Source organism: Podarcis liolepis (genome assembly GCF_965112155.1).
Source record: "Podarcis liolepis genome assembly, chromosome: 4".
Classification (NCBI taxonomy): Eukaryota; Metazoa; Chordata; class Lepidosauria; order Squamata; family Lacertidae; genus Podarcis; species Podarcis liolepis.
In genome coordinates, this window is record NC_139558.1 from 53009676 (window position 1) to 53031733 (window position 22058).

Genomic DNA, 22058 nt, shown 5'->3' on the forward strand with positions numbered 1-22058 from the left:
AGCAGGATGCGAGCTGATGGATTCCTTCTGGGTAAGTCTTAGCTTATCCTACATAATGTTTCAGATATGTTTGTGCATGCTATTTCTTTTTCAATCAAAGTTGGGTGTTTTTTTTAAATAAAACACTCAAACTGTATCTTCTTACACCATCTATTATATACTTGGAGCCTCACCAAGAAAAGGAAATAAGTTTCCAAGTTTTATGTGGCAACAGATTAGTGGAAGGGTGAAAGGTAGCTGCTTAAAAGCATAATTATCTGTTTTGACTGCTTTCTAATTGCTACATATGAGCAATTTATAATTCATTTCATTATTGATTTCAGACCTCCTGGTGGTTAGAAAAAGAGGCTGTTTCGCTAAGGTGTGCCCTATCTGTGGTTTCACACACATCTGATAACAATAAAAAAGTAGGTGGCAGTCCAATGATCTGCGTGTTTATTTGGAAGCACATTGCAGTGAATTTGACAGAGTTTACCACCAAGCTGGGGAAGTTGCCAGTAAGAAGACATGCAGTGCACCAAACAGCCATCTTGGGGGCTAATCACCACCATCATCCAATGAATGACATGAGTATTAGTTGTTGTATTTTAATTTTATTCTTCTTTTCAATGTTGCGGGCAGGACCTAAGGCTTTGAGCCTCCACTGTTAATATGCCAGTGTGTGATGAACCACAGAACAAGAAATGAAGTTGGGGGGTGTGAATGTCTGGGAGTCAATAAATTAAAGGTGAATAGATTTTAGGGGTCTAAATGGGAGATTGAATTGGGAGGGTTTGAGTGGAACCTGAATGTTGTGAGGGTTAAACTAGCAGAAAGTGGATAGCCATGGGAGATCTGGTGGGCTCTGAATGTTTTAGATAAAATTTATTAAAAAGAACTTTGTTGGTGGGTTGGGGAAAATATTTGGGAGCATCTAGATGGGCTTTGAATGGTCTGGTGTAAATTGATTGAAGGGGAATTGATTTTGGACTTTGGAACTCAGACGCAGCATTAAACTTGCCCTCAGTTTATGATTTCGTTTCAAACAAGTAACCAGCAGATGCCTCTAGGACACTGACTATAATGGCATGAAGGCACCTTGTATACCCCTCAGTCAGTGATCTACTGCCCCTGATCATGGTTGGCAATATTTTGCTATCATGATGTTGAAGCCGGAGAGAGCCATAATGGGGATTTCAACTGAGACGTTACAGAAAGAACGGGTAAGTTGAGAGAGAAACAGTTAGATAGGGAGAGGCAGAATTAGTACTGAATAGTCTATGACTTAGGGGACTTCAATATAGTTTATAGGGAGGGGGAGGCTGCAGTTAGGAATCCAGCTACAGAATAATGAACCAATGCACCCTAAATGTGCACACTCTTCTGGCATTCACATCATCTTTGTAACAATTGGACAAGATAAGATTTTTTTATCATTCATTCTGGCTACAAATTCTGATCGACAGGGTTATTTGCTCCCTCCCCTCCCTCTCCTCCATATAGGTTAATGAGGTTGTAAATTAGGGAGACAACATAATCTGATTATCATATATCATAAAGCAGTCGCATGGCAGAGCAAAGCATAGTGGCAACATTTACAGCTGCCTTTCATGGGAGAGATGAGCCAAGCATCCAGAAAGCGGTGGAAATGGAGGCAGTAAAATCAAAGCAATTTGGCGTTTTCTGTTGAACGATGATAGCCATTGAACACTACAGCCCACAACCATCTCTTTACATATTGCCAATTCAAATTCATTATTGAACACAAGATCTAAGCCAAACACCTGCCATTTAAAATGAGATGACATGATGCAAGGAAAAGCAACACAAGGGCAGGGGGCTAATATAAAAGGAAAATTTCATGGTGAAGTTCATATGTAAATATACGGGAGAAATATGGGGAAAGTTGTGTACTGGATTTAACAAAGGAGAGAGGGAAAACAAAGAAAGATTTATTCTAGACATCAGATAGATTTTTGCAGTTGAATTACAGCAATAACTCCACAAGCTTTTACACACAGAGAACCTTTAGTTAACCAGTGGGTTTCCCCTCTCCCCTATTATTCCATATATCCAAGTGTAGCAGTCCTAAATGTAGATCCTGACAGCTGTTTAAAAATTGTGGATTTGTGATAGTTACATATCTTAATTAATGTCTGGAAGAATAAAGGCTGTAATGCAATTTATTGTTTGCTACATAAGTCATTCTGAGCAGCACCTCCATGGGATTCCTGACTTAAACCTCTCGGCCTTGGAAGTCTAGCTGCCAAATACCACAGCAGCTGAAAAAGAAATACTGAAGAAAGGACAAGGGGAATTTCCCTCTGGTGTGACTCAAATAACAAAGCTTATTTAGCTAGTTTCCACCCACTGCTGTCTTTGTTCCCCTCCCGTTCTGGGTCTGCAGCATGCTCTGAAAAATTTCCAAACAGATGGTATCTCATCTCCACGAGGCATGAAATATTCTCCACAATAGCAGAATTTGGCCCTTTAAATATCATATGTAAAAGTTGCTTGCCATTTTAATTTCTTGTCAATTCTGAAAGGGACCTAAACATGGCACTATTAGAGGTACTGATGAATGGCAGCATTAAAAAACACACCAACCTGTCACACTTTCTTTCAGTGCAGTGGAACGCGAGTATTATTTGCAATCAGAGAAGAATCTTCTTCAAAATCCTGTGCTTTTCATCTGAGCAAAAATAAGGAACTTGTGGGTCAAGTCCCAAGGCTAATACAATGTTGTAAGATAATAAAGGCAGTGATCACTCTACGTTTATCATGAAAAGAGCAATTCAACATGTAATAGAGCATCTCGGCTAGCCTCTAAGGAGCGTTGGTGGAATATCAATCTTTGGCTGGATTATGTTCATGCTTTCCTATTAAAAGGTCCAGATTTGCTGTTGAAAATCTCCCCTTTGAATGCACAAATCTCAGAGCCAGCTCACTCAGCCAAACAGTTGAAAATGTGGGAAGGTAGATCTGTACAGAGTTCAGTGCATGGTGAAATAAAGTGGCATGTGAGCCACTTTGCAGCACACTTTTGTGAGTACAGCAGCCAATGGTGCAACAAATGTAAGTTGCAGTAAACAGTGTGTGTGTGTGTGTGTGTGTGTGTGTGTGTGTGTAACAAATTCACTGGACTCACATTTATGTTCTTAACATGCCAATTGAGTCATGTGAATTGGCTGTTCATATTACTGATTTCCAACTGAGATGTATTTTCCAAACACTCATTTTAACCATCCTTTCAGTGTCAAATATTTTAGCTAGGGACTGTGGTCATATAAGCCAACATGCACCCTGACCTCCTGACTAACAGAGACTCTGCTTCACTATATTACTAAAGTCAGAGAAAAGCACCAGAAGCCTGTAGACAACACTTCCCCAAGTGTCTTTTTTTTATAAAGCCATTACTGTTTAGAAATTGCAGATCTGTTGTTCCTGAGCTGCATGCCAGCGCTACATGCTGGATGTAATGAAGGCCCAGAAACATCCCACATGGACTATAACATAGATCAAATCCAGGATTCACTGTACAGATTCATTCACATAAATACTAGACTTAGGCCAAGTTACTCCAATAGGCTGCCATTCTTCCCCATTTCCCCACTAATAAAGTGCAGACCAAGACAATGGTATTTGTCAGGTGCAAATATACTACACACCTCCTTCAGGAAGCTTGAGGTTAATTACACGGAATCACAGGGCAGTTTCCCATCTAGAATTTGCCAATATTAGAAATGTTTAGCTTTCACAGTTTTGTGTGCTCTCAGACCATGCCCTGGACCCAGAAGGCTCTTTTGGTCTTGTTTAAGCAATGGAGAACAATAAACATGAATATGAAAGAGCAAGACTGGCAATGGTCAAGTGCACACACACACACACACACACACACACACACACAGAGAGAGAGAGAGAGAGAGAGAGAGAGAGAGAGAGAGAGATATGGATGGATGCCTCCACATTAAGAGCAGGATGCTAGCCTGCAATGGTCATCCATTGAGCCCTGTAGAGCAACAGCTTTGGCTGAAGCAGTCAACACACCATCAAGAATTGCCTTGCTGAATATAGTGAATGACCAGCTGGGTCCAGAGTCAAGTGAAGCTTGCCCTACCTGTCGCAATGAGCATGATCCACCACTGGGCTTGCCTCTCTTCAACCAAGCTCAGACAGCCACCCTTTGGAATCTCATGAGCATGATGGAGCTCACCAGTCTTGCTTGTTGCTTGTGCCCACCCAGTATCTGGCGATCAGAGATGCACTGTCACCAGGGACATTGTGAGGGGGTGGCTCAGGGGTAGGCTGAGCCCCAGGTCTTCTGCACTGGCCCACAGATCTGCTGCCCCTTGCCCTAAACATTTCATCTTTTTTTTAAAAAAAATGCTTGCTGTGTAGTTAGGCCTACTGCAAAGTGCTGCACTAGTGAGACCCACCACCATATTAATTTGCCCAGAGGGAAATACACGTCATGGGCTTCCACTCCACATCTGTTAAGTTCCTACCAAGGTCACTAAACATGGGGGGCTCTATCTTCATCTGTACCACCCAGATTAGAATCCCAATAGCCGATATCCTTAGGGAAAGGGCCATGGCCCAGTGCGTGCCAAAGGCTGCAGGTTCAACACACAGCATCTTGAGGGAGATCTCCCCTGCCTGAAACTCTGGACAGCTGCTGGCAGCCAGCAGAGACAAAACTGAGCTAGAAGGACCGATAGTTTGACTCGGTATAAGGCAGCTTCCTATGTTCCTGTATCATTTTTTAAATCTACACCACTTTGCCCTACAAAGTCTCATTACTATCTTCTCCCATTTATAGACAGAAGCTTTCTCTAAATTCTTGCTTGTTGTTATTCAGTGTGGACCTTGTCAAGCAAAGCTTCAAAATCCTACCACAGCGTGCAACTCGCCACAGCCAATGTGATAATGTCTCTCAATTTCTTTATCCTTGCCAAAAATGTTCCTATTTTCTTCGCCAAAAAGGATAATCCACACAGCCTTTTTTAGAAAGAGAGAGAGAGAGAGGAAGGAAGGAAGGAAGGAAGGAAGGAAGGAAGGAAGGAAGGAAGGAAGGAAGGAAGGAAGGAAGGAAGGAAGGAAACACTATGAATTCCACACGTCCCCCTCCTACTTCAAGCAATCTAGCGTCTGTCCTCCTTTGCCTCAGCTCAGGAAAAATAAAAACCTGTTCCCAGGAAACGGAGCGGGTTGGTTGCACACGCAGTAAAGTTTCCATTTAGTCTCTTCCAAGCTGAAAAGGAAACAATCTCCCCTCTTAAATAAAAAGTGGTCTTGGGGAGAACCTGCCATAGCTTGTACTTCGTCGGTTCTGCACTAGATGGCACTGCGCGAAGTTTTATCTGCTCTTGTTTTGTTCCAGCGACTGGAAACCCAGGCTGGGATCGAGCGGAATTCATTGAAGCTGCGGGCTTTCGTGACGTGTCCCTGAGCGCTCCATTACTTTGCTCGCTGCCAGCGCTTTATTGTTCTTGCTCCCCTCCGATCTTCTTCTTCCGCCTCCCCACCTTCCCTCGTGGTGCCCATTTGATGCCTTCGCCATCCCGCTGAACTCTGCCTGGGCGACCAGCGGGCGCCCGCTCAACTCCAGCCCTCTCGCCCGGCTGCGCTTGTGGAGGAAGCCCAAAGGGATCCAGAGGCAGGTGAGCAGCGCGCAGGATGGGCGCCGCGGAGAGCAGCGCGGGACCGCTGTAGACGCGGGACGCCTCGCCTGCCCTTGCCTTGGAGACGGGCATTGGCTCGAAATCGACCTTCCATCCTCCAGTGAGCGACCAGCCGCCCCAGAAAAGCCACCCACCCGCGCCCACCCTGCTCGGTCTCGGAGGGAGGAATCATGATCGAGTGAGCGAAGCCGTGCGCCGAACAGGTAGGGCAATGCAGCTTTCTTCCTTCTCGCCGTGCGCGAAGCCCAGGAGGGATCCAGCCCTCGCTCCTTCCCCCTCCGCCCTCGCCCACCCGAGCAGATCCCGTCCCAAAGTTGTGCTTTTTGGAGACGGAGGTGCCAACAGCATGGCGACAAAGGGACGGTCCGTTTCGCATCCTCTTCTTGGTTCGCCGGTGAAAACCTGGAAAGGCTTGGCGAGGTGGTGGAGGGAGGCTTGAAACGCAGCCGGCCACTTCTTCCAGATCTGTTTCTCTCTCCCTTTGGGTCGGAACTCCGGATATGTTGGTGGAGAAGGCAGTGGGGAAGGCGTGTGTGTGTTGTGTTGTGTTGTGTTGTTGAAGGAATCAATTGTTCTCCGATCCTGTTTACCAGAAAGAGAGGGAAGGGGCGAGTATCTTCGTTGGCTTGGTTTCTGTCCATGCAGCCAGATGTGCATCGGGAGGGGAGCAATAATTGGATAGTAAAAGTCACCCAGCCCCGAGATCCTTGAAAGTTGTGGCTCTCTTCTCCCTTCCCTGGCAAAAACCTCTTGGCTGAAATCAGACAAGTTACGAGGCTGTGGTGGATTTTTAAGAATAACCACATCTGGAGAACCTATTTGGACCTATTTGTTTGTTTACTAAGAACAAATGATTGCTAGTTTGTTTCATGAGGATAAGGAGACAAACCATGATCTAATTATGTAACTGAGCAGGGTACTTAATCCCACATTTCAAGCTCTGGGAGGCTGGTGTGGGAAACAGCAGAATGCTCCAAATAAAGACCCGCATGGCAACATTCAGGATATGAGAGAATATTCCCACGAAGCTTGAACAGGGAAAGGCAGGGCTGAGAGTGCCAGCTGAAACCCGTGGCAGGATTCTGCCTGATTTCACTGGCGCTGGATGGCACCCTGAATTTGCATCATAGCAGAGCAATGGTTACAATAGAGTGGGGGGTGTCATTAAAAGAACAAGGCATCTGTGGCACTGTGACGCAATGTCACACAGTCATGCAGTGACACCCATTTCCCTCCTGAATCTTTTGAGGAGCAAGAGAGTTCTGTGATGTGCAAAGCAGCAAGCGAAAGAAGTCTTTAGGCTAATGAGGTGATGCCTAATTTGTCTTGCTCGAAGGAACAGAGCTCACTATCACCATGGCGACCCAGGGAATATTAACTTCAATTCCATAGAACATGTGGGGTGGGGGGGGTATCTTTCCCAGTTGTAAGTGGGGGGTGGGGTGGGATAATGAAAGGTTTGCTGCCACTGATTTAGCAGAGAAAGTTTGTGGCTTTGGGATGATGTCTTGCAGCAAGATCAAGTTGGCGTCTCTTAAGCATGGGATGCATAAACCATGATCAGCACCATGGACAGCGCAACATGGAAAAGCCACTCGATTCAGCCCTATGAACGTGGTGTTGCTTCTTGAAACTTTCCCAACTCTCTTGGGTCAGTTTAAAAGTTAGCATTCTAGTGAAAGGTGTGAAGTGGGGGAAGAGAGAGGTTTATTGTACATATTACAGCATGCAAGTCCCTTTTGTGTGTGTGGGGGGGGTTAATCTGCTTTGTGCATAGCAGTGGTGCAGCATCAGAAGAGTTCTTGGGAATGAAGAGCAGCTCCAGTAGCTGGAAAGCAGAAACAATCAAGCAATTTTAGAAAATGATAGGAAGAGAAATGGAGTTGTTTTTCCCATGCTGGCTTATCTCTTGAACTTTTCAGGGGCCAAGATAATAGTGAAGAAATAGTTTTGCGGCATGTACTGTGCAGACATAGCGCAGTCTGCATAAAAAGCACAGCTCTGCCCCAGTCTGGAAGATGAAAAGGGTATGTGGGTACCACTTAGTTAAGTTCATGAATGCCCAGAACTGCAAAACTTACATTTTGCTTTTATTTGGTAGTTGTATAGCAATGCCACTAATTGAATGGTGCTAAAATTACAGGTCCACTGGGCTAGGAGGGACTCTAATGTATTCTAGTCTTAAATCAATTCATCTGGGATGGGACAGAAACTCTCTGTCCAATAGACATCACATCAAAGTCGCTAGCATTTATATTACACTCTCCTACAGGTAGAAATCTTGAACCGTCAAAAGTGTGCTATAGATGAATTCCTAAAGAAGAAGGATCACAAATATATATATATATGAAGTGTGAAGCACTAATTAAGGCTTGCAAAGAGCCTATGTATGGTTCCCCAAGTGTGAAAATGGAATAGAATCATAGAATCTTAGAGTTGGAAGGGACCAAAGGGTCATCTAGTCCAACCCCCTGCAATGCAGGGATCTCAGCTAAAACATCCATGACAGATGGCCATCCAAGCTCTGTATAAAAACCTAAAAGGAAGGAGAGTCCACCACCTCTCATGGGAGTCTGTTCCACTGCTGAACAGCTCTTCCTGTCAGAAGGTTTTTCCAAATGCTTAGTCGGAATCTCCTTTCTTGTAACTTGAAGCCATTGCCTCAAGTCCTACCTCCCAGAGCAGGAGAAAACAAACATGCTCCCTCCTCCATGTGACAGCCCTTAAGATCTATGAAGATGGCTATTATAGCTCGTCTTTTCCAGGCTAGACCTATCTCGTTGTTGTTTGCCCCCTTTAGGAGTTCTAACAGACCTTTTGAAGCAATAGACTTCAAAAGCAACAAACCCATTCTCATTCCCGAGGTTTACTTGTTAACAGTTACAGACATAACATCCTAACAGAGCAATCCTCTACTCACCTCACACACAGATCAGAGACACATTGGTGCTATGCTGGCAGACTGGCTTAATGGCATCAAACGCAGACTCAGCCTGAGAGGAAAGATGGGGAAACACACAAGGAGAATTAAAAAAAAAATGCATAAATGTTTCCAGGATCCTGTACCCACTACTAAGGGACTGGGCTGGCAATGGAGCCCAAACTGACATCCACACCACATTCAGAGAAAGCTAATGACTCCTGCACACTTTTGCCTGTGACATAAGGGTGGAGTGAGTAAAATATGGGAGACTTCTGTAGCAGTTAGGCATGACAGCCCGTGTTCCCCCTTCCCTTGCTTAGCCACATGGGATGCTCTGTTCTGGTACTCCCAAAACTTCCCTCTGATATTTGGACGAAGGGTGGTATACAAATGTAATAGATCACCAGCATGAGCATCAGTTGTTGGAGTGGAATTTGGTATTATGTGTTTGTGTGTGGAGGAAGTCAAGAGCAAAGTACCTTTTAGAGATCTAGGCATAGATGTGTTAGCAACGGGCTCAAGTTACCATGCATCTAACGAGGCTAGTCTGCTTTGTGCAGAGTGCTCCCTTTGTGTGCAAGGTGCCCTTTCTCCATAGTTTCTCATCCCCAGAGTTCCCTTTGTGAACCCTTAAGCATGTGCAGTATTGGGCCAGAGAGAGATAATCCCAGACACAGCATCCTATCACCTCAGTTATTGTCTCCATGTGTGGGGGTTTATAGACTGATGGTAGTGTGATTGGGTGCTGAGTTACATCATAACCTGTGCTTTGTCACTGTGACATGTGTGGGGCCATCACTGATGTGGGGTTAGCTATATTTTCAAAGAAAAAAAATCTCACCTCATTGAAATCAGTGGGAGGAGTTGCACTGTCCATGAGTCAAAGAGGTAGAGAGGATGCAGCATAAATGTGCTCCAGCTGCGTGCTGCCACCCATGCGCCACCCACAATGCTACCCTGTTTAGCCATTTGACCAGCATGACCTGTCATGGCAGTTGCATATCAGATGTTCCTCCAACATTGCTGTGTCCCTGTCAAATACTTTAGCCCACTCATTCAAGGATTTGTCAGTACAGAATTGTGCCCTGAATATATTCAAAATGAAACCATCATTTCAGTGGAATAGCCCATGCTAAGTTGGTGTCCTCCAGACAGTGGCAGACCTTGGGGTCTCAAATTTCAGCAGCGCCCCCTGCCACTTGTGCCCTATTCTAAATCATAGTTGCCACGTCCCCTGCAGCACCCCCAAGGCTCCTCACCCAGGGTGACCAAACCGGTCACGCTCTCCTTAATCCACCTCTGCTCCAGACAGGGGCTGATGGGTGTTGTAGTCCCACAAATCTGGAGGGCAACAGATTGGCAAAGCTGCAATAGTATTTTATAGAAATGGAGAAGGTGGGTGGAATGGTGGGCATGTCTGGGGGATTGCAGCTACAGTCTGCAAAGCAATCTCATTCCAGCACCACAGAAATCTAAATAAATCTATGGCCACACCTACTCCAGGCTTGTCATCTTACAGATAAACTAAAGGGCCTTCTGGCACAGATTAAACACTGAATGTCAAACAATTGTCAAATGACATATGCAATTGGATCAAAGATTACAACCATAATCCTTCGTACACTGAATTTGGAGTAACTTCCAAGTAACTCTGCCCTGGGTCACTCAACAAAACTGTTTGGTTGGTGACTGCTCTCAAGTGGTTACAAGAAGCAGGAGATAATAGGCAAATAAATGCTCTTCATGCTTTTCCGAAGCTCTAGTGCGTAGTCTGTTCTGCATACTATTTGAGAGCCACCCTAAAATACAGCCGTGTACATAAGTATCATTTCACATTGACATTGCTAGTTCTATTTCTGTTTCTTGCTACCATTATTTCTCTCTATTGTTAGACATACAAGACAATCAAGAACAGAAAGGAAAACAAGAAAATAATAGTGTTCATTTAGGAAAGAAATCTTTCGATGAGTCATTTTGATTCTGTTCCCTGTGCAAATGCATGTGCGTGTTTTGTTTTGTTTTTTACATTTCACAAACACACTGTCTTTTAGTACTTTACGTAGTCTTCAACAGACAACAAGCAGTAAATACACATTTTTTGTGGAGGGGAAAATAAACTGAAGATTTATATACCTGGAGAAAAATTTAAAATATGTATTTGTAATCAAATGTCTTATTTTTATAGGCATTAAGTTATCTCACCCTGTAACTTAGTGAAAATAATCTAAGGGGCAGGGAGGGAGGGAGAAAGAGATGGGGGCGGCAATCAACCAGGAACTACACATGTCCTTGTCTCTCTGAAGTCTGTAGAAAATAATGAATTCTGTAGAATATTGCAAGTAGAAACTCCAGATTCTATGACCAGATTATAGTGTATATATTAGTTACATATAATGCTGACAATAGAATACACATTTTTTCAGATCATGGAATTTGGAGGCAATGGTGAGGATTAAGGTGATAGGAGGAAACAGGATTTAAAATGCATTTGGGCAGCAGAATCATAAGGAAGAATTCCTGCATCTTCTCACTGTCCGCAAGTGCTTGTCTATCTGTGACTGCTGACCAGCTTTCCCCAATGCACTCTGGTTTTTCTGTGACACCTTATGCAATAGCAGAATGATCGAGCCCGGAGGGATGTTGCTTATGCCCCGTCAGTTCTTCATCCCACACTCTGCCGAGACCAAAGAATGCAAGTCAACGTTTTGATTTGACTAAAATCAATGTCACACAACAGTCCTGATCATCCTCAGAAACAAGCACAATCAACTGGGTTGGTGGGGTGATGAAATGCTCACATCACACACAACAGCACATACCTCAATGCGGTGCAATGTCAGGATTCCTGGGGTTTTTTCCCATTTGTACCCCACTCTTCCTCAAAAAGACTGAGTAGCTTGCAGATGGTTCCCTGGTAGTCTCACATCCAGGCAGTTGCCAAGCCAGGTATGTTCATGCTGTCCAGCACACTTGTGTAAATACAAGATTCAGTTCCTTACAGCAATATAAATTTCTGCACCAGCATAGCTGGTATAACCAGTGTTTTTTTCTGGGGGGGACGCAGGGATACGCATACCCCTAAACATTTTGTGAATTTAAGTTTGGTCTCATTGAGGGGCAGTATTTCAATATGAATAGGAAAATGAGAATATCCCTAAACATATTTTTTGGGGGGGGGAGCACTGGGTATAACAAGGGAAGGAGCAGAGGTCAGCAAAGCATTTAACCACACCGGATCCATACATTGCTTTGGAAGGGAAAATTGGCCAAAACTTAGTTGTGGGGGGGTGAGGGGTTAAGGATTCATCTTCTAACACTGTCACGGGTACTAAATCTCTACTGTCCCTCCACATAAACTAGGTTGTTCCCTGCAAGAAATAAAGAACCAACAGAAAATAGCCCCTTAGGCAGATTCTGGGGCCTAAATCTCTCCCCAATCCAGTCCAACATATGGACCCATACCTGCCAACCAACAAGACTGGGCTGCCCCAAGTTTGAAATTGATATTGCTAGCACAGTTTGTTACTTCCTTTATAAAAAGCTAACAGTTTGCACCTCAAAGGTACTGGGAACATGAAACTGCTGTCTGTAAGCCTAATTATTTGGTACTGAACAGCGTGTCTTCTTGTGTATGAAAGGGGTGGGTGGGAAAGAGATAAGACACAGCAGCTAAAAATATTGGTCTAGAAGATATTGGTTCCCATGGCCTCCCTCTCCATAGAAGCTTGAAAAACGAGAATGAAAAAGAGCCATCATAAGCATTGATAACAAAACTGTTCAGCATATGTGTGAGTGTTTATTGTTACATAAGCTAATAGTCTAATAATAAAATTATTCAAATACAATTTAAATGCTATTGAAATGGAGGAAGAGAGGAAAGAAATTGCTATAGTCATCCAACCTCCAAACTAAATGAATTCACTGATACTTTTTTTAAAAAAAGAATGTTTTTGATAAGTCCAGCATTGTAACTTGCCGAGATAGGAATCATATTTTGCCCTCCTACAGATGTTCAGTTCTCTTGTCAAAACGAAATCTTTTTACACTGTTCATTCAGTGAGAAATTTGTATTCGTTTCTGGAGACAAATCACTCCAAAGACAAAACAATTAAAATTATGTCTGAGAAATAGATTTCCTCTCGTCTACAACTCTTAAGAATGCCCTCACATCGGATGCTTGGCCAGATGAGAACTAGATGAAAATTATACTCTGTTTCAGCTAACTATATTAATCATGTCTGTGTAAGGGTCAGATGGCAGAGTGCACCATTAAAACATCACACTTACCCAGGAATTATTTCCATGTTTTGAATGTTAACCATCTGAAATGAGAGGTAAATGTTACTTCCTATTGAAAGTAATAATAATAAAGTAAGCTTTGCTTTGAACAATTTTAGTATCACAAGCATTTGATAGAAGGTGCTTTAATTTTGGTTTTTATTATCAATTGCTTATGTTTTACATCTTTAATTAGCTTTTATTATTTTATTGTTTGCGTGTATATTTATTTTTCAAAATATAATAATAAGAAGAAGAAGGTTCTGTTGTTAGCCACCATGGAAATACTCAAAGGAGAAGTATAAGTAAAATAAGAATAAGATAAATAAAATAAACAAACCAATTTATTACGATTGGTGAGTGGTAAGAAGAGCAGGCAAGTTGTGGCCCCTGTAGCAACTTTCTGGACAGTTCATAGACAGTTTCTACCATCTCTTATTATCTCCTGTGAAATGCCGGGGGGGGGATATGCTCTGACCAAAGCTATATGAGCTTCTGTGACATTACATAGCCCATATGTTACTGTTGCTGTGGCCTGAATGAATCTGCCTACTGTGATGACAGGAGAAAATAAGTTTCTAGGGGAGCAAGAAGCTGTGTCTTGCACACAGGGATTGTTAGGTGTTATGGCAAAAGACTGCTCTGTAGTGAAGGGGCTAAGTGGGAGAGAAATTACCACCTCAGGGAGAAAATACCATACTCTTGTCTCACCACAAAATTGTGGGAGACAAGAGTAGGGTACTTTCCTACAAAATTCCCACAAAATAGGTGGGAGGCTGTGCCACAGCCAGCAAATCAGCATAGCTTTTACTGGGATGGAAATTTATTTCTTACTTATTTAATGCATTTTCATTGTGCAATTCAGGCAAAGAAAGGAGGAGGGGGCATCAGGCCACTTACAAATGTCAAGACAGCCCTCAGGCTCACAATCTAAAAATACCCGACACAAAAGGGAAATGGATTGGGAGGGAGAAGAAGAAAAAACTCTGGCACTATATTGCAATGATCAACTGGAATGAAAATATTTCAAGGTGGAGAGAAATCAAAAGTTGCTAGTATTTTGACAGAGCCGACAGACACGCCATACAATTCCGTCTCTGCCCCTCTCCTATATGGAATGAATGCAGTAGATCAGGCATTGGCAAACTCTAGTCCTCCAGATGTTTGGGATTACAATTCCCATCATCCCTGACCCCTAGTTCTGTTAGCTAGGGATGATGGGAATTGTAGTCCCAAACATCTGGAAGGCCAGAGTTTGCCTATGCCTGCAGTAGATGATAACTGAGGAAGGAGCCTGGTGGAGCCAGTGTTTCAGCAGAGCAGATGGAGAGGCCTTGCAATGGGTTTGGGGGAAAAGTAAGTACCAATGGCAGGTCATTCCAGAACAAAAGTGGAAGTAGGTGAATGAGGACATCCAAATCTGGTCCTAAGAGAAAAAACAGCCTGCAGATGCTCAGAACAGAGAATGCCTTTCCCTCTCACCCATAGATGCTGAGTGCCTTCTTTCCTGCTGAATTTCCCATAAGTTTCTTCCTACAGAAACAATGATGTATAGATTGAAAGAAGAAAGCCGAAGGCTGGAAGGAAAAACAAAATGACAAGAAAACGAGCTGCTAATTCAATGGTGTAATCAACTGTGTTCTGCAGTATTTAATCAGAGGATCCCTCCGTTCATTTATCCAGCTCAGGCTTCTGCTGCAGCATTGCAGGACACCTTCTGGTCCCGTTCCCCACCCCCCCCACCCCTCCCCATGAGGAGGAGAATTTTTTCAGTCGCATAAGAAAAAGGGAAATTGTGAGGGCCATTTCACACATTACACAGAAGCATACCTGGGTTTGCCGCTGCAGATCCGTGTCACAGGAAGCAGCCGCCAATTATGGCTTAGACTTGCATGATACACGCTTGCTGTTGTCACATTCCCACCTTACGTATTTACATCTACTGTCCTAAAGCTGCTTGTGAAACAGAACTGTGTATCAACCCTTGGTATGTGGTTCTTCCTAGATTTAACCCTATTAAGGCCCTTTCAGTTCATTGAAATTTAAGGGCCAAAACAGATCTGACAGAGGATATAATTGGTTAGGCTCTCCTGTGGTTCTTACGTTGCTTATGAGTTGCCCTCAGAAGGGCTGCCTTGAAGATCAAGGAGATGGTGCTCTGGGAGACGGTGAGTCACTTTTTCCTTCACTGCCCTTTTCCAGATATGACCTCTACTCCACCAATACCCTAAGCATCTGTCAATGTGTTTTCTCCCTAAGCAGCTCTGGGGAAAGATTTCTATAGGCTCCTTGACTTCTCTCTGACCTAGCTGCTTGGGGGAAAGATCCGTCGCTATGATATAATTGTGTGTCCCTGTGAGCATTTTGGTTGGGGAGAGCCTGGCTGAAGGGGGACCACCTCAGTCAGAAATAGCAGGTTGCTCCCCTTCCCCATCCTCTATGGACCTGGCTGAGGCCAGATCCATGCCATGCATCTCCAGCACATGTGTATGACATTCCCCAAAGAATCCTGGGAACTTCCCCCTCACAGAGCTATAGTTCCCAACTCCAAGGGTTCTTTTGTGCGGATTAATATGCTTTGGATGTGATTTAAATGTATAGTGTTGATTGGCCCTAAGAGGGCTCTGGGGCATTTCCTGCCAGATCATTTTGTTCCCAGTCTGCATGGGACAATCCAGAAAAATGAGGATGGGGTCCAGATGACCTCCTCTGGTCTAGGGTCCTGTCTTCTGGTGAGCCACAATCTCGTAGCTGTGGCCAATAAGCCAATGCCTTGATCATTGCAGTTGAGGCCTAGCTTTCAGGTTTTACTATCTAGAGAAAAGGTAAACAGTAAAGGGACCCCTGACCATTAGGTCCAGTCATGACCGACTCTGGGGTTGCGGCACTCATCTCGCTTTATTGGCCAAGGGAGCCGACGTACAGCTTCCGGGTCATGTGGCCAGCATGACTAAGTCCCTTCTGGCAAACCAGAGCAGCACACGGAAATGCCGTTTACCTTCCCGCCGTAGCGGGACCTATTTATCTACTTGCACTTTGACATGCTTTCGAACTGCTAGGTTGGCAGGAGCAGGGACCGAGCAACGGGAGCTCACCCCATCGTGGGTATTCGAACTGCTGACCTTCTGATCAGCAAGTCCTAGGCTCTGTGGTTTAACCCACAGTGCCACCCGCGTCCCTTAGAGAAAAGGTACCTGCTTTTAAAAAGCCTTTTAGTTTACATGATAGACAGATGGCAATTAAGATGCAGAAAGTCTTGTTTAGTCGCTACCAAACAGGGCAACTGAATTGCTGCGGAAATGGTCCCTTAATAAAGGCATGAGATCTCCCCCGACTTTAATTTACTAGTGGTTGTTGCACGACAGCTTTCTAAAGAATGGAAATCAGTTCCATCAGCTGTCATCCAGTGTCATTTTGCTGCCGTGTTATAAAGCTTTTCATTGACTTGTACTGACATTGTAGTAGCTCTACAGGAACTTCTGCTATGTCCAGTCAATCAAAGAGGAGAAGCAATGTCAGGACCTCTACACAGCTCTTGCTAGTTGCCTTTGGCTTCTCCCTGTTCCCTTGCCACAGTAGCCTCTGTCTAGATCACTCTGAATATGACACTGAGAACCAGCTCAAATTTATACACTTCCTTCTGGATTTCATTGTGCAATCTGTCCTGGATGTCTTTGTCTGCAGCAGAAATGTGGAATCTGTGGCTCTGTCAGTGTCACTAGACTACATTTCCCATCATCCCTGACTGTTAGCCATGTTGGCTGATGGGAACTGAAGGCCAATACCATCTGAGGAGGGACAGATTCCTCATTCTCGGGCTACAAAATTGCCTGGAGATAATTATTATATGCTGTTGTTTCATTATACTACTTTTGTGGCTTGGAAAAGGTGTTATGCTGGTAGTCTTGCATATTATTCAAGGGTGTGTGTTATTTTGTAAATTTTCTTGTGGTGCTGAATTATGGTGCATTGTGTTGTCTTTATTCTATAGTCCTCAGCTTCCTTGACCAGGAAATTAACATGGATCGTAGGTATTGATAAACCTACCTTCGATTAATTTGTCAAATCCCCCTTTTCTCCCACTCTGAAGTCATCATCACATCTTGTGCCAGCAAACCCCACAGTGTTTGATTGACTATTAAGTTAAGCATGCATTCTGTGAAGACATGATTTCTTTTGTCCATCAGTTTCATTAGATAATCCAGAATTCTAGTGTTATGAGAGAAGGAGGTGTTTTTCCCCCTCCCTCTACCCACTTTCTACACATCATCATTTTAGAAATATCTTTAGTTGTCTTTTTTCCTACATTAGAGATGCTTTATCCTTCTCCAATCTGAGCATTTTGGCTGCCCCATTTCTGCATCTTTTCCAGTTCTACCATATTTACTGAGATGAGGAAATTAGAGATGTAAAAAGCATAATGGCATTTTTCCACCCCTTTTTTCTGATTACCGAGCACCAATTTTGCCTTTGTCACATTCACTGAACACTGAGTTCACATTTTCATTGAGATCTCCACTGTGACCACAATATGGTTGACCCGGTTAGTCACAGTTCAGACACCATCAATTTATATGTTGTATATTCCCCAATTTGCATAGTTTTACACTGAAGTTACACTGGACTGGATCTAACTAGCCATCTTGTTGCCTAGTCAGCCACTGGAGAAATCCTGTTGCGATTCTTCACTCTCTGCTTGGTTTTTTACCAACCTATTTCCATATAATCTGCAAACCTGGGACCCTACGAGCCATACCATTTTCATCCTGACTGCAGTCCATTTTTACACAAAATACTTTGTTATTTAAAGTAATGTCATCCTGCTCTTCAGCTCAAAATTATTCCCAGAGCAGCTTACAAGGATCCATAATAATACAGTCGCTGATCACAGGTTGACAATGTAAAAGAAATGGCACAAAAGGAAATGGAATTAGGAGGGAAGAAGAAAAGGCAGTGGCAGGTGCCAGGTCCTGGTTACAAGGAGGAGGGAAGTGAGCTCCTTGAGCTGGATGGGGGGGCAGGCTGGCCTCCCCCTTGCCATTTTGATATTCCCTGGAGGCAAGGGAAGAAACCTAACAGTGATCCTCCTTCTTCCAGCCAGTGGTAGAGGCCAGAGTGTGCTTCCCTTCAGCTTTGCAGTCCCTGGGACAAATTAAATAGCACCAGCTCTAACACAGGGCTTTGGGATAAGGGGGTGTGTGGAATGCTTTTCTGCTTCTGCAAGAACTGTCCATTTAGTCCTGCCAATTCAGCCAATACGTGACTCTCGTAAGAGGAGCTGTCACTTAACCCCCTGGCTGTAAACATTGCAGGTGAGGGATTTCATCGGAAGCTTTTTGGAATCCCAAGTATGTGATGTCTTTGGGTTGAGAACATGTTTGTTCCGTATATTACGGACCATCTGGACATGTTGTCCTAACAAGCAATCCAAGGCAGGTGACTGACTCAGGAGGACTCATTTTAATTGCCACACTCCCAAGCTGAATTTGTGTTTGTGAAATGGTGCGAATTGCTTTGGTTCTGCTACTGCCTCCCTCCTCCTCCTCCTCCTCCTTTCCCTCTACATGCTGTGCTGCTGCACCATTATATAACCAGCCATGTGTGGAAGCTGCATGCAAAAGCTTAAGAGCCAAGATTAACTTGTTAGTTCAGTGCAACAGAAGCAGAGCAGGAAGCTTTTCTTTAAAATATAAGGAGGTGGAAGCCAGCAGCCACCCACTGACCTTCGCTCACTGTAAAGTAATGATGTTGGCATTCTGTAGGATTGATATCCTGCTGCCTGACATCTTGTGCCAGTATTTACTAGAACCACAATATTCTTAAATCAGAAGAGTATGCTCTGCATGAAATAGAAAAAGTGACAAGACCATGTTCTGACATAATCCCCCTGATTTTGATGGACCATGTGGTGGTCAACAAATCAGTCATAAGGATAAATTAATTTTCTGGCCAATTTAAATGTTTTCCTCAGTTTATTTAAAATAGGATTTCAAACATCTATACAGTGGTACCTCAGGTTACATACGCTTCAGGTTACATACACTTCAGGTTACAGACTCTGCTAACCCAGAAATAGTGCTTCAGGTTAAGAGCTTTGCTTCAGGATGAGAACAGAAATCGTGATCCAGCAGCGCAGTGGCAGCAGGAGGCCCCATTAGATAATGTGGTGCTTCAGGTTAAGAACAGTTTCAGGTTAAGAACAGACCTCCGGAACAAATTAAATACTTAACCCAAGGTACCACTGTATTAACACTGTTGGTATTAACACTGTTGAGGATGGCATTTTCAGACCAGAAGGATGCTTGAGGGGCCGAATAATCACTCTGAAGAATCACTAAGTACATAAGAATGTTCAAAGTACAGAAATATGTCATTTTTCTGGGACATGGACATTTTATCCCACAATAAAGAACTTCCCTCTGATCTACCATGCATGCCCACTCAGAAGTAAAGCCCAATGTCCAACAAGATTTGCTCCCGTGTAAGTGTGTGTAGGACTGCAGCCTGCATTCTTTCAAAGCTTATGGGAGATGTTACCTTTTTAACATCAACCCCTTACTGATAAGGATATATATGTTTCAGTGTGGTAAGCTCCTCTCCATTCCTCATTTTACTATTTTATTAGTTATCCATTTAAAGCATTTTTTTGCTGCATTCATTGCCAAAGGCACCCAAACTATGGTTAAAATGTCATACAAACCTAGTTTACTTTTTTCATGCTCATGATTTATTTTCAAACTAGGGTTGCTCGAAGCAAAATCATCTTCCTCCACCCAACTCATATTTATTGTGTTCTCCTGTTTCTTCCCTCAGCTTTTCTTATTTTTGAAATGAATTGGCATTTAGAACATGAATGACATGCAGCACCATTCTACAGTATATATGTCTACCCAGAAGGCCCAGGGATATCAATGGGACTTGGTGCCAAGTACATGTATAGAACAGGATTGGGAAACCTCAGGCCCAGGAGGGCTCTTGAGGCCTCTCTGTTTGGCCCTCGGGATTCTCCCACATTCTTTCTTGGCCACCCACCTTCCCCAGACCATTTCCTTCCCTGGACCTGGCCCATGCCATCTTTATGTGCTTTTGTCTGGCTGGAATGATTCTGTGGGCTGTGATCATTCCTCTAGCTTGCTTGGATGGAGAAATTTGTGTGCATGCCAAACCTTTGACTTTCATGTTGGGTGGGATGTAGCTTACCCTACAAAGGCGAAAGCTCAGGCATTGCTGTGCTCGCTTTGACTCTGATCTTGCCCACCACAGGCTTGCAAAGGGCCCTGGAAGGTTGCCCATGAGGGAATTTGGCCTTCAGGCTGAAAAATGTTCTCCACCCTTGGTGAATAGGACTGCTGCCTTGCAGTGCAATTGTATGCATGTTGGCTCAGAATTTAAGTCTGTATAAGATTCCTATGCTTCTAATGTTGCCTACTTCCTAGTAAGCATGTTCAGGATTGCAACCGCCATCGATTACAAATGAGGAAAAGGTTTTGTAGAATATATTGCATGTGCTCTTGAGATCCTTCTCTGCTAGAGTCTGGCCTGAGGCTTGAGTTGAAAGCCCCACCAATGCATCCCTTCCCACCATCCTGGGATGTAAATAGACCAGACAGGCACTTGCTCATTAGGACAAGAATGATTTATTCTCTGTATATATTCATGCTTCGCCTCTCTACAGAGCCTTCCAACAAAGCAAGCTCTGCTAGGCTCAGAAGTAGGATGAGATAATTCAACACATTTAACTTAAAATCAATCTTAGGGGGGCTTTAGATATCACAGCCAAGGGAGATTGTGTTCTGTAGAAGCAGTCTGGTTAAATCTAAACTAAGTATCTAAAACCATAAATATGGAACTCCTGATTATTTCTGTACCATGCATACTACTGGAACTCCAAAGTCGCAATCTGATTTTCTCTCTACCAAGCTATATAATTTGCTGGCTCAAGTAACTTCATCTGCCCTGCAGGCCACATATTCACCTAATTTGGGAGGATGAGCCATGTCTGCAGTGAATCAAAGCGTTCAAGTAAAGCTTTCCATCACTTCACACCTCTTATCCTTGCATAACAGCATCACCAATAAAACGCACATGCAAACCCAAAGGCACTGTTGACCATATACTGGGAAATAAAGGGAGTGCTAGGGAGTGTTCTGTTGGCAGTGTTCTTCAACCTTAGATTCTATTCAGAAATACTCAGAAATAAACCCCAGTAGGTTTAGTGGAACATACTACCAGGTAAGAGAGTATATGACTGCAGACTTAGGCGGGGGAAGCATTATGCACAGAATCCTCATAAATGGCAGTCAGTGAAGGGTTCTATTCCAGTGGTCACATTGTCTCATCTGCCCCAGTGGCCCAAGAGAGTTGAGCATCATTCAGTGAAAACATGGTGTGGTCCAGGAAGTAAGATTTCCCCTCACACACTCTAAAATCCTGTTCCCTTATTGCTCATTTCCTTTCCCACCTTGCTCATTTGTTTCCTCTTGTATCATCAGCATTTCTTTTACAAATGCATTTATGAGAGAGTCCAAGCAGAGTCCGGGAAGGCAAAGGAAGTCATTTACGGTAAAGAAAAATAGAAATCTGGTGCCTGTGAATTAAAACTACAACAGTGAGTGACAAGTTACAGTAGTGTGTGGTGTTATCTGCATCCACAAGCAATATAATATCAGCAGCCAGTGCAATTTCCTGATTGCAGTGCCTCGGTCTTGTCACTCGTGATTGCTAGATCCTTATAGTTCCCCTCGAGGCAAATGGGAAACATGAAGGGTGTAATTGGATTCAATAGGGCCACAGCTTTATTTGGGTGGAATCTGATCTGTCGAAAGCTTCCACAACTACCTCCCATGCCATTTCATAGCACTCTCAATCTAAAAGCTCTTGCACCTGCTTTTGACTCTCGTGTCTCGGGACCTTTCATTTATTAGTTGAAATATGCCACTTTTGAGTTATGCAAGGTTTAGGGAAGTATCCATGTATTTTTGCCTATTTTGCTAGATTTTTTTTTCCAACTTAAAAAGGGGGCTCTTCAGGGATGCACCAAGAGTTATCAACTCCTTTCTGGTAGGTTAATGAACATGAAAATCATATGTTCCACAAAAAATCTACCATGAACTTAGCCTCTTCATAGAGCTCCCAAAGGGACTGTCAATTGGGCAATGTTCCAGAATGAGACAGGCATGTTCACTCCTTTTGAATAT

General features: G+C 43.6%; 1 protein-coding gene and 1 long non-coding RNA gene across 5 annotated transcripts in view; one reads left to right on the forward strand and one right to left on the reverse strand.

Annotated features, from left to right (window-relative positions):
- LOC310705604 overlaps positions 1–22058 on the reverse strand; it is a 328640-nt gene that overhangs the window by 115716 nt on the left and 190866 nt on the right. The gene's annotated exons all lie outside the window — the stretch shown is intronic.
- The window catches only part of KCNJ6 (potassium inwardly rectifying channel subfamily J member 6), a 107845-nt gene continuing 87747 nt past the window's right edge, over positions 1961–22058 (forward strand). For all 4 annotated transcript variants that reach the window (XM_083500225.1, XM_083500222.1, XM_083500223.1 and 1 more), the window contains exon 1: positions 1961–5863. The gene's annotated coding sequence lies outside the window, so the exon portion shown is untranslated. The remainder of the gene's footprint in view (positions 5864–22058) is intronic.